The sequence below is a fragment of the Canis aureus genome, chromosome 15, assembly GCF_053574225.1.
Source record: "Canis aureus isolate CA01 chromosome 15, VMU_Caureus_v.1.0, whole genome shotgun sequence".
NCBI classification, from domain to species: domain Eukaryota; kingdom Metazoa; phylum Chordata; class Mammalia; order Carnivora; family Canidae; genus Canis; species Canis aureus.
Window position 1 is genome coordinate 38,173,402 of NC_135625.1, and position 13,686 is coordinate 38,187,087.

The 13,686-nt window shown below is 37.1% G+C and overlaps 1 long non-coding RNA gene across 1 annotated transcript in view; it reads left to right on the forward strand.

Moving 5' to 3' along the window:
* LOC144284527 (uncharacterized) overlaps nucleotides 1-12,870 on the forward strand; it is an 87,579-nt gene extending 74,709 nt beyond the window's left edge. Inside the window, exons 3-4 of the long non-coding RNA XR_013352961.1 lie at nucleotides 9,881-9,984; nucleotides 12,025-12,870. This is a non-coding gene — a long non-coding RNA (uncharacterized LOC144284527). The remainder of the gene's footprint in view (nucleotides 1-9,880; nucleotides 9,985-12,024) is intronic.
* The last annotated feature ends 816 nt before the right edge of the window (nucleotides 12,871-13,686 follow it).

Below are 13,686 nucleotides of genomic sequence, written 5' to 3' on the forward strand. Positions count from 1 at the left end.
AGAAGTAGGTATTACAATGCTCCCGCAACCCTTCAGAATGGATATGCTAACATCATGTGGGATCCCATCTATGAGGATTATACTCTATTCTAGAGTGAAGAAAACAGCCCAAAGAGTTGTCTCTGCCCTCACTGAATTCAATCATCTATTGTAAAAAAAAAAAAAAAATCATCTATTGTATGCCTCTGAAGCTGGCAATCTAGCCACTAACAGCATCTTACTTTCCTGCTCAATTCTGTATTATGGAAAGGGCAAGCTATTTCTCAGTACTTAAGGCCTACTTTCAAATAGTGGTAACTATAGTTTCTAACACTCCATAAGGAAGGCATTTCTAAAGTAGCTATCAAAAATACATATTCATTTAGTTATTGAGAATGTAAAAGCAATACCATCCTTCTTCCTGTGGGGAATATCATTTTTCCACCTGCAATTTGTTCATAAAAGAGCAATATTTGTGCCAAGGACTCAAGTGAAACAAATGTCCTTCTTGATGGGAAGTGTCCACACTAATTCGGAGCTGTAAAATAGGAATTTTAAATTCACCTTTCTGTGATTTGGCATTTGCAACTTCTACATAATTTAACTCATGTTGAGCTACATGAAAGGACTCAATGGATAGCACTACATGGTGAAATACCAGGCTGATGTTCAGAAATTTCCACTGTACCTTTCAAAGGCACTTATTTCTGGAGTGTGCTGTTAGGCAACCTATCATCGTTCTTTCTTTGAAATGTCACCCTTGTTCTGTCAAAGGCTCCTGTCTGCGTGTCTGACTAACTTTGCAAATGTCTGACAGGAAATTGTCAGGAAAAGCCATAAAGGGAGATGCCTTTTGTCTCTAAGTAGAGAAGATGGTGGTTTTTGGACAGGACAGATCAGCCGAACAAATGCTAGGTGAGTTCACCAGCTCTTTTGAAAGGCATAAAGATAATGTCAGAGGGTTAAGCAATTTCCCAGTCCAACTACCCTCATGTAATTCTCTCAATACTACCTTCATCAAGTGACTACAGATAAGCTTTCTAGGGCTTCTTGTGACTCTGACAGCTTGATGTCTCCTCAAGTGTTCAGGACTTCCTAATGCTATAACTTCTCTGCAAATACTCAGGCAAAATAAGAGAGAGATGCCATGAATGAGATAGAGTCCTGGAACAAATAGACTTGAAACTTTAACACATGGAAAATAATCACCTAGAATTTACTTTATAACCTTGGAAAAGGATCCAAGTTGGAAAATTCCTGTATAAATGGATGAAATCAAAAGCTACTTCATGTTCTCAGTGCCTTTCTTCTCATTAACTCATGCTGAACATCTGAGCAGTACAGTAGGAGAAAAGGCTCCTAAGCCTTCAGAGGGTCACAGCAGCACAGATCTCAGTCTGGGAGCAAGTGAACTGCACTGACCTCATTGTTCTAAGCTTCTGACACCTATGTCTCCCTGCTGAGTGGTTACACACTCCACATAGAACAGAGTGGAGAAGTTCAACTCACATTAAAAAAAAAAGTTTCTTCACATTAATAAGAAAATGATACTTCAAGAAGGGATAAAAGGACTTCTGGTTTTTGGTTCCAAATGTAAGGAGCTTGGAAATCACCACTCCATAGTAACAAATAAGAAACTGAATAGACCAAAAAACTAACAACTCTTCTTGACCCATAAGAAAAGGGAGGACACAGGACAAATTACTGCCTCCAAGACTGGAGAGATAGACCAATGAATATAGGGAATCATGGCTTACCAGAGCAGAAGTTCACCAGTGGAACATGGGAACCAGTGCCAATCTGAACTGTAATTGAGAAATTGCTGGAAGCTCATTGTGAACAATTCTGAGAGCTAAAACTTCCCCCACTACCCCAGTCATGGGGGCAGGTGGGGTGAAGATCACAATATTGTAAGATTCATTTCCAGGAGCTCAACCATATTCCTATAGCATATCAGAGAAAAATCCTTTCAGGCTTTCTACATGGAGAAGAGGGAAAGAAACTGTTTTGGAATACGGCAAAGCATTCTGTTCTTCTTAACAAGATCCAACCTCAGGGAAACAAGCAGCCAGAGCCAAACTAACTGAGTTCTTACAACTTAACCGATCTGGGGAAGGGAAATAACCAATATTAGCTTGTTCTAGCTTTCCATATAGGAGAGAGAAAATACTCAAATTCAACAAACTCTAACCATACTGTTTAGTATGTTTGGTAGCAAAGGGAAGAGAGACAACAACAAGAACAACAACAAACCTAAAAAACATTTGTGAAGTTTACAGTCCAGAGGCATAGACTCACTAAAAGATGAAGACCTTATCATGTCAGTACAGAATGCTTCCTCTCCCTGGCACCACATTACTAAAGGCCTACTTAATAGCAATTCCTTTCATCCAGTGCATTGTGTCCAGCAATTGAGAAAAATTATAAGGCATGTGTCAAGAGGCAAAAAGGACAACTTGATGAGACAGACAGAACAAGCATGAAAACAAGACATGGTAAGGATGTTGAAATTATCAGACTGGGAATATAAAACAGCTATGATTTTATGCTAACATATTTAATAGATAAAGGAGACAGCATACAAGGACAGATGTATATTGTAGTAGAGATGGAAATCCTAAGAAAAAATCCTAAAAAAGAAATACTAGGGGTAAAATAGTACCATAATAGAAATGGAGAATGCCTTTGATGGACTTATTATTAAATTGGACAGCATTGAGGAAAGAATCTCTGAGATAAAGGATATATCAACCAGATCCTGAAAAACCAAAAAGCAAAGAGAACAAAGATTAATAAAACAGAACAGAGGGGCACCTGGGTGGCACAGTTGGTTGAGACTTCAACTCTTGGTTTCAGCTCAAGTCATGATGCAGGGATCTGGATTGAGCCCCATATCAAGCTCCATGCTCAGTGTATAGTCTGCTTGAGATTCTCTCTCCCTCTGCCCCTCCCATTCATGCTGCCTTTTTCACATAAATAAATAAATAAATAAATAAATAAATAAATAAATAAGAATAGTCAAGGACTATGGGACAAGTTACAAGGGACTAGCATACACACTATGGGATTGCCAGAAGGAGAGGAAAGAGAAAGAAAGAAAGAAAAAAGAAAGAAAGAAAGAAAGAAAGAAAGAAAGAAAGAAAGAAAGAAAGAAAGAAAGAAAGAAAGAAAGAAAGAAAGGAAAGAAGGAAGGAAGGAAGGAAGGAAGGAAGGAAGGAAGGAAGGAAGGAAGGAAGGAAGAAAGAAAGGAAAAAGAAAGATTTGAAAGAATATTTACTGATAATTACTCCAAATTAATGTCAGATAACAAACTACAGACCTAGAAGCTCAGAGAACACCAAGTAAAATAGATGTCAAAAAGAAAAAAAAAAAAAAACTACATCTAGACTTCTTTCAGAAGGGGAAAAATCTCTTAACTATCAAAGAACAAAATAAGAATTACAGTCAAGTTCTCCTCTGAAACCATTCAAGCCAGAAGAAAGTGAAATGAAATATTTAAAATATTGACAGGAAAAAAAAACACCAAACACTATAATTCTGTACCCTGTGAAATTATGCTTTTAAAATAAGGGATAAAGACTTTCTCAAATAAACAAAATTAGAGAAAATTTATTGGCAGTAGACCTGCCTTACAAACAATGTTAAAAGAGATTTTTTAAAAACAGGTAAAATAATATAGGTCAAAAACCCAGATTTACTTAAGGAAAGGAAAACTATTGAAGAAGGAAAAAGCAAAAATAAAATAAAAACTTTATTTCTTGTTTTAATTGATCTAACAGATACAGTCTGTTCTATATATATATATATATATATATATATAACATATATATGCTCATATAAAAGTTAAATGAATGTCAGCAATAACACAAAGATGGAAGGAAGGAGTAAGGCTTCTTTTGTTATTCTAAGACACAGTATCTATGAAGTGATATAGCATTATTTGAAAGTGAATGTGGGTTAGCTGTGTAATTATATATTGCATACTTTAAACCACTAAAACCAGTTTTTTTTAAGTATAACCAATATGCTAGAGAAAGTGGAAAAAATAGAATCATATAAAATGCTCAGTTAAAAGGCAAAAAAAAAACAAAACAAAAGTGGAAGACAAAAATAGGAACAAGGAGCAAAGGCAACAAATAGAAGAGAGTAACAAATATGATAGCTCTTAATCCAACTATATCAATAATCACCTGGAATGTCAGTGGTCTAAATGCACATATTAAAGGATAGATTTTCATAGTGAATCAAAAAATTTGACTCAACTATTTGTTGTTTATAGGAAATCCACTTTAAATACAAAGACCCATATAGATTAAAAGTAAATGGATAGAGAAATATATACCATGCTAACACTAATCAAAAGAAAGCAGGAATAGCTATATGAAATTCAGACAGGGTAGAGGGTAGATGTCAAGGTAAGAAAAGTTATCAGGTATAAAAAAGAGTATTACATAATGATAAAGAGGGTCAATTCTTTAAAAGACCTAACAATTCGGGGGATCCCTGGGTGGCTCAGTGGTTTAGTGCCTGCCTTTGGCCCAGGGCGCAGTCCTGGAGTCCCAGAATCGAGTCCCACATCAGGCTCCTGGCATGGAGCCTGCTTCTCCCTCTGCCTGTGTCTCTGCCTCTCTCTCTCTCTCTCTCTCTCTCTCTCTCTCTCATGAATAAATAAATAAAGTCTTTAAAAAACAAAAAAAAGACCTAACAATTCTTAGCATATATGCCCTTAACAACTACAGAAAGCAAGAACTGAAGAATTGTAAGGACCTACTATCAGAGTTGGAGAGTTTAACACTCCTTTGTCAGAAACAGATCCAGCAGACAGAAAATCAGTAAGGATGTAGTTGAATTCAACATTATCAATAAATGGAATATAACTGACATCTATAGTCTACTTTATCTAACAGCAGAATTCATATTTGTCTCAAGCTCATATGAAACATTCACCAAGACACATCCCATTCTAGGCCATAAAAGACACCTTAATAAATTTAAAAGTGTACAAATCACACAAAATCTGGTCTCAATCTATAATCAATTTAAACTAAAAATCAGTAACAGAAAGACAGGTGGAAAATCTCAAAATACATGGATATTAAACAACATACTTCTAAATAAAACATGGATCAAGGAAGAAATCTCAAGAGAAATTTTTAAATATTTTGAACCAAATGAAAAGGAAAACAGAAATTATCTTGGGATGCCTTGGTGGCTCAGTTAAGTGTCTGTCTTTGGCTCAGGTCATGATCTCAGGGTCCTGGGATTGAGTCCCAGATCAGGCTTTTTGCTCAGTGGGAAGCCTACTTCTCCCTCTACCTCTGCCCCTCCACCTCCTCACTCCTGCTCCCTCTCTTTTTCTCTCTCTGTCTCAGATAGATAAATAAAAATCTCTTAAAAATAAAGAAATCATCAAAACTTGTGGTATGCTGCAAAAGCAGGGCCTGGGGGGAAATTTATAGCACTAAAGGCATATGTTAGAAGAGAAACAAGATTTAAAATTAATAGTTCCCATCATAGGAAGGTATAAACAATTAAATTCTAAGTAAGCAGAAGAAAAAAAATAAGCATAATTAGAGCAGAAATCGATGAAATTGAAAGCAGGAAATCAACAGAGAAAATTGATGTAGCCATAAGCTGGTCTTTGAAATGATCAATAAAATTGTTAAACTAATAGCCAGGATAACTATAAGAAAAAAAGAAAGGACACAAATTATTAATATAAGAAGTGAAGGAGGCTACATCACTATAGATCTTTTGGACATTAAGAGATAAAAAAAAGAAATATAATTAACAACCGTATGCCCACAAACCTGTAACAAAATTTAAATGTACCAATTCCTTGAAAGATGTAATCTGCTAAAACTCACACAAGGTAAAACTGAACAATATACCTATAGCTATTAAAGATATTGATTCGATAATTTCTTCTGAAATAGAAAGCACCAGACCTTGCTGGGTTCACTGGTGAATTTCAATCAAACATTTAAGGAAGAAATTAAATCATCCTCTACAATCTTTTTCAAAGGATAGAAGGAAAAGGAATACTACTCAACTCATTATATAAGGCAAGCCAGCATTACCCTAATACCAAAACCAGGCAAAGACATTTTAAGGAACGAAAACTACATACAAATATCCCTCATGAACACAGATTCAAACCTCCTCAGCAAAACATTAGCAAAGTCCAAAAGCATTGAAAGTATTTTATACCATAATCAAGTGGGATTTATTCTAGGTATGCAAGGCTGGTTCAACATTCTATGATAAATTAATGTAATCCATCACATCAACAGAAAAATCACGTCATTATATCAACAGATGCAGAAAAAGCATACGGCAAAATCCAACACCCATTCATGATAAAAAAAAAAAAAAACCTTCAGTAAACTAGGAACAAAGGGGAACCACCTCAACTTGATAAAAAACATTTACAAAAAAACCTTTATCTAACGGGATACTTAATGATGAGGAACTTGAAGATCAGATACAAGCAAGGATGTCCCTTCCCTCCCATTCCTTTTCAATAAAACTATGGAAACAATAAAAAAAAACAAGGCAGGATAGGAGTAGAGAGGAGATGAATAGACAGAGCACAGAGGATTTTTAAATATTCTGTATGACATTATAATGATAGGTATATATCATTATACCTGTCCAAACTCATAGAACATACAATACTAAGAATGAACCCTCATACAAATTGTGGACTTGGGATGATTATAATGTGTTGATATAGGTTCATTCTTCATAAAAAATGTACCATTCTGATGAATGCTATTGATTGATACCAGAGGAGGCTGTGCATGTGTGGGGTAGGGCATAATGAGGAATCTCTACCTCCTTTTTAATTTTTTAAAACTAAAACTGCTTAAAAAAACAAGATTTAAAAAAAAAATAATAGAAGCCTCTACTTTCCTGTAATAGGCAAATTCTAAGATGTCCCTTAAGATACCTACTCCTGGTATGCATGCCTTATACGTTTCCCTTACCTTGAGTGTGGGCAGGATATGTGGATGTGATGGGATTTCACTCCAGTGATTATGTCACCTTGCATGACTGAAGGGATTTTGAATATGCAATTAAATATATGAATTAATTGACTTTGAGTTAATGAAATGGAGATTATCTATGAGCCTTTTAAATCTGTGTCTAAAAGTCAGAATGAGGTAGTTAGAGGTTTGAAGCATCAGAGACACTTGCTGCTGACTTCAAAGGAGTAAAAAGTGATGTTGTGGATAGGGTCACATGGCAGAGAACAGTGGGCAGACTCTGGGAGCTGATGGCAACCTGCATTTCACAATCAGCAAAAACCTGGGACCTCAGTCCTATAACCACAATAAACTGAGTCTATGAACAACCTAAATGAGTTTGGAAGAGAGCCCTAACTGTAAGATGAGATCCCAGCCCCAGCTGACACCTTGATTTTAGCTATGTGAGATGCTCAGCAGAAAATCCAGCTAAGCTACGCCTGGACTTCGGACTTACAGAAACTGTGATATAACAAATGTTGCTTTAAGTGACAAAGTTTGTGGTGATTTGTTATACAGCAATAGAAAATGAATAGATTTTTTTCTTCCACTTTAGAAGAGTGGTTAGTCCATTGACCTGACCTCCAGTTGTACAGCTAAAGGTTTATACTCTATTATATTGAACTAGTAGCTACTGGTGAAGTCATTATGCTTCCTGTAGGGGAGGAGTATGAGAATTGATGCTTATTTTGTGAAGGCATGAAGATGTAGATGGGACTCCTGATAATGAAAGGGAGGGGCCCACGTGCCTCAAGTTTTTACACGCAAGGGGCCCTTTCTTAAATTGAGAACACATGTATGCTCTGTCAAAGAAATTACATGGGTAGATGACTTAGGAGAATAAACACCGCCAAGGTACCATTTGTGTGCTCAAGGGGTGTAAGTACCAGCAGAGAGTTAACTTCACAAGGACCACTGGTTTCAGAACTTGACCAGTCATATTGACCAAGGCCTTATTCATCCATCAGGCAGTCTTCACATGAATGGTACCAATATTCTGCCCAAGGTATACAGTGTCAGTACACCGTTCTGAGTGCCAGGTACTGTTCTAATCACTAGAACCAAGCCAAAATAGAAGTAAATCAACAATGAAATAAAATAACATTATGTACCTTTGGCCTAAAATTTCTTATGTTTCTATTACCAAAAAAAGAGACTCTTCTTGAGTCAAAAAAAATCTATCTCCATAAGACTTTTATCCATCACTACTGAATATGGCTTTGCAGGTCCTCAACAACTGGATTTTCCTCTGGTGAGGCTGTAAGTCATTCAGATGATCCTAGAACTGTGTCACCCATAGTAGGATGTACTGTTTAGTTTCCACCCAGTCAATGCAGATAAATGTCCTAATGAGAGAGAAATCTCTGAGACAGAGACCAGCTACTATATTTGAAAGGCCATAGGATGTGAAACACAAAGTAGCTGAGTTTCCATCCAGTAACTTGCATTAGTTGGGACTCCAATTGAAAATTTGACTCAGACTCACAGATGATAAACTATATTAGGCAATAATAGTATTTTAGTTTGGTTTAGCACAGAAATTAAAACAAGGATGTTGGTGCTGGTAGATTATTGTAGAGGCAATTCCAAAAAGCTCAGTGAAAAAAAGGGGAAGGTAATGCAGGATGATGAGATAAAGTCAATCAAGAGTGCTGTGAGAAACTGGGAACCAATCCTACAAGGATCCTCTGAGAAACCACATGGGGCATGTTTCAGAAGACATGGAAGTAGGAACCTTTAATCCACCATATTTATTCATTCCTTAATTGTGGAGGGTTTCCCTAAGGGCATTAATCTGTGTACAGTTAATCATGCTCCCATAATTCCAGTGAAAGCACAAGAAGAGTGACTAGGTGCTCTAGTTGGAAGACCATTGTGTGCTGGGAACTGTCTCCATTGGATGTCAGTGACCTCACACAGGCAGAGATATGGGATATAGGATAAACATATAGTTAGAGGATATCCATATAGTGTCTGCTATAGGTGGTGAGACAGGTATGTGAAGCCCAAGATCTTGTCCAGGCCCTCCCCCTGCCATGCTGTGAGATAGGAAACATTTCTGAATTACTTTGAGCATTAATTTCTTAGGCTTTATGATTCTGTGGTTATTCTGTAGGCATTTTCTGTATAAATTTTAAAAGAAGTATTTAATAAGCTAATGCACATGGTGGACAGCCCTAACAGAGAATCATTTAAACAAGCCAAAAGCATATATGTACTTTAAAAAAATTTAAAACCAAAAAAAAAAATAAAATAAAATAAAACCTACCCAAAACTAGAGTGGGGAGAGCAGGAGAGTCTTAAACTGAGAACTCCCAGTCTGCTACAGAAAGAGTAGATGGATTTTTTAAATTGTTTCAGTTAGATATTTATTTTTATCTAAGGAAGATTCTAACACTCAACTTGAAAGGTGTTTTTTTTGGACATAATTCAGGGAAATGTATGAAATTCCTGTGGGGGAGATGATGCCATTCTTGGGGCTCATCAAATAATTGTGACTGGCATCTTTACAGAACACAGAGTAGGAGAGTAAGACTTGTCAAGTCCCCACATTTTCATGGATCTAACAAAGTTAATTAAAACACACTTAGCTACAGCTTTAGAAACACAGTGAAGATTCCATAACACAAATGACTAAATGTTGAAAAGTAGATGATTGTTGAAAGTGTCTATATCAGCCTAGATAGAGTTTATTCCTAAACTTTTCAGAAGACCTCAAATACTTCTTGTTAATCTCCTTTCTTAAGGGTGTCTTAAAGGGACAGAGATGCTTAGAAAGAAGTTTGCACCTTGTTGGTGAGTGGTTTCCTTTCCAGAAGGGCCTGCCATAGTTCTAGGTGACCTACCCCACTTGCTCACTCTCTTGCTTCTAGGTCTAGTGGTCACTGCACCAACACACCCTATCCAGCCAGCACAAGGTCCACTCTGAGAGAAGCAGCATGTGTGTGATCTGAAGGAAGTTCAAGGAGAAGTAATGGTGAGCAGCTGTGATTTGCTGACCGCATCTCATCAAGGAATTGTAGTTCTTGACCAGTGACTCATAGTGCTTCCTCTAGAACTGGCCTTGCAGGAGGGATTTGGCTTGTACCACCCAGTTACCTCTCCATGAGTGGCCTGTTGGATCCTGGTAAATTTTGAAGAGGCCATTGTGGGAAGAAGGAGGATATACAAAAAGCGCAGCAATCTAGGCCAGGGGATGATGACCAAGCAAAATGAGAGTCCTGATAGAACAATTTCTCTACTCTCACCTTGTTGGATGATGGAAGAAGGATGGAGTTAACACCAGAAGACACTTTGTATTTAAATTACTGTTTTTTTCTTAATTACACAGTTTATTCTGTGCTTTAAATTCTAACATTATGGGTGCCTAAGTGGCTCAGTTGGTGGAGCATCTGCTGTCAGCTCAGGTCATAATCCCAGGCTCCCTGCTCAGTGGGGAACCAGCTTCTCTCTCTACCCACTGCTTGTGCTCTCTTTCACTATCTCTCTCTCAAATAAATAAATACAATCTTAAAAAAAAAAAGAAAATTCTGACATTATGAATCCTTTAATTACTGTTTTCAAGTGCCAAATAGCAAGACCTCATTCAGGTATGGCTAAGAAGACCCTGGAAAATCTTGAGTCCAAATTGACATAGCAGTCAAGATTCCAATGTCCCAAAAATATAGGCCAGATCACTATTACCCTCAGAGCCCTGCTAGAACAGACATTCTGTTGGGGTAGTCACATGGTAGACCCAATCACTGTGGCACTACAAATCAGTCTTGTTCAGGTCTGTAGTCAAGTTACCTGGGCCTTCCTGTGCATGCAGGGCACCCCTCCCTGACTGGCCACTTATTCTCATTTTCTTCATCTTATCCTTCTCCCCTCCATGACCTTCTAATGTTGGAATTATATGGTGCAGCCTTGAGATCTTTCTCTTCTCTCCACATCACTAAGTGAGAGATGTTAGTCACTTTGTTGGTAAGATATTTCCAAATAAGCCTACTTAAAATTGATCCACCCAACAGTCCCCTTATTCTATTTATATTCTTTCATACCACTTCTTACCATGTGACATGCTGCCAGCTAATTTTGTTTGGCTATTGCCTATTTATCCTTGTGCATTAAAATGTAAGTTGTATGAGAGCAGAGACTATTTCTGTTCACTGTTCTATCCTCATACTCTTGGAATATTTAATAGATATTCAATAAATATTTGTTACATGAATGAATGAATGAATGAATGAATATGTCTGATAATTATAAAAGTGTATCTTGGAAAACATATTCTAATTCAAAATCTTTGCAGCCTCAACCATCATCTGCTTTCTGGAATATCTTTCAAATGGTGGTGTTATGAGTACATCTATCTCAGATGGACATTGAGAGATAATCACTGTTAAAAATGTCTTTTGGTTTGATATATTGATTCCTATTTTGTTAAGTAGAAAAATTCTGCCCTATGTTCACAATAGTTTCTTTAAGATTTCCAAGATCCCTTCCCAAGTCATGGCTTTCACATGAGCAGAATCTGGGGGCCAAGAATTTTACTAGGCATAGAAGATAGGGAGAGAAAAACAGTGGCCCCTTTCCGGGAATTGCTTTATTCTTTCTTGCAGAGGCTCATTTGGCTGACCTCGAGGGCATAGTGCAGAGCCAAATTCAAATTGTCCTTGCAACGGCTGGCACTTTTTATTACTGCCCTATACTCTTTAGCTGCTACCACTTTTAGTTTTATGCATTTTAATTAGCACTCTCTCTTTGTTTTATTCATTCATTCATTCATTCATTCATTTACTTGTTTATTCACTTTCTTAATATTTTTACTGGAGCATAAGGATGGTTCACTTAAAGGGAAAAATTTAAAAGCTAACAAATAGAAATTTTTAACCCAAATGGGCCCTCTGACATAAAAGATTGTTCTGGCCTGGTGCACTCAAGGCACCCTATTCACTATCAGGAGCTCTAGATTTTATCAATATGCCTACTTGAGTCAAGAGAAACTTTCATTATGTATCTTTTTCTTTCCCCCAAGGGTGGAATCTAAAAAGGGCATGAAAAGACTTTGTGCAACATTCTCCTTTCCTGAATGTGGCAGAAGGTGGTTTTTACTGCATATCACAATATTGATATCCATCCATTTGTTCAACAAATATGAGCATTTGCAGCACATACGACACTATGATTAGATGTTGGAGATACCAAGAGAAATATGACCTTGGACACTATGTTGGAGGCTATTGCACTGCAGCATTTATTATATTATATCAAAACTGGTTGATGTCAAAATGTTATGGTTCTGGAGTCAGGAGTGATATTAGGACCAATTTCAGAGAGGAAATATTATTTGAGCAAGATTTTGTCTAGCAGGATTTTTTAATAAGAGAAGTTTGCTTTCGGTCTGCCTTCATCACTGTGCTGGAGAAAAGATGAGAATAAAGAGTAGTCCTGGGGAGGACGTTCCAGGCCAAAGAAGAGCATGTGAAAAGATGTAACAGCTAGAGTGAGGATTGAAACTCCATCGTGATGCCAGAGCACAAGACAAAGGAAAAACACTTGCTAGGATTCAAAGCAATGCCTGTCTTTCTACATATAAGCAAGACTATTTCAACTTAAGAATGTGGTGTGACATTCCTGCTGGTCAGAAGTAATTTGGTCTCAACCTTCACCCAGCTCCTCTGAGATTCCTGAAAATACTCAGGAAGGACATGTCAGTGTGGTGTTTCCAATTAAGTATAAACAGCATTGTCACTGCTATCAAGGAATGGGGCCCACACCAGAGTCTAATTATTAAACAGGTATTGCTCTGTTACATATGGCTGAAGATGAGTCATTTTCTTAGTATCCTTTGTCCACACCATTTAATATATAATGAGAGAAAGAGAGGCATAGAATTTTCCTTCTCTGTGTTGCCAATGCTTCACTACATCAGTAGGACAAAACAGATGAGTTGATTTAAATCTATAGTTTTCCTTTCTACCTGTCTAGGAAAAAAGATTGTTTCTAGAAACTGACATCAGATCTGACATACACAAAATAAGATCTTCCTTATCCTATTATGTATGAATCCAAGAATAATCCTCTGGGTTAGTTTGGAAAGCTAAGTCAAATATTACAAGGGACCTTTAGATTGGGAAAGGAGTCAGAAATGAGTACAACACAAACATATTAAAGTGAGGCAATTAAATGCAAACAAACACTATCGTACTTTCCTCCTAAGGAAATATAATTAGACTGCCAAGTAGATTGCTTTTGGATTATTTGGATTAAGTGTTGCATTCTTGAAAGCTTAGTGATTGCATTTCCTTAGAAACCACGAGTTTCCACTGTTATAGGCTAGGGGTGTTCTCTCTTATGCTTTGGGCACTTTCTTACTGTGCTTTTGTTTCTAAGACTGGGAATCATAGCATTCAAAAATAGGACATCAACGAGGAGAGCAAGGATTAAGTTTAAAAGGTTTTGGACGATTTGGAAAGCTTGGGCAAGCACCATCATTATAGCAACCTCAAGATACACTGAGCCTGCCATTTTAAATCACACACTGAGCCCCACAGAACACTCATTCTTGCTTATAAAGTGACTTTGTGTAATTAATAAGCTGTACAACCACACTAAACAGCCCCTATAATAGTTAAGACCTTTCTTTTGCTCTCATTGCTGCTGACTTTCTAGCCCATGAGACCTTGAGAAATAACCT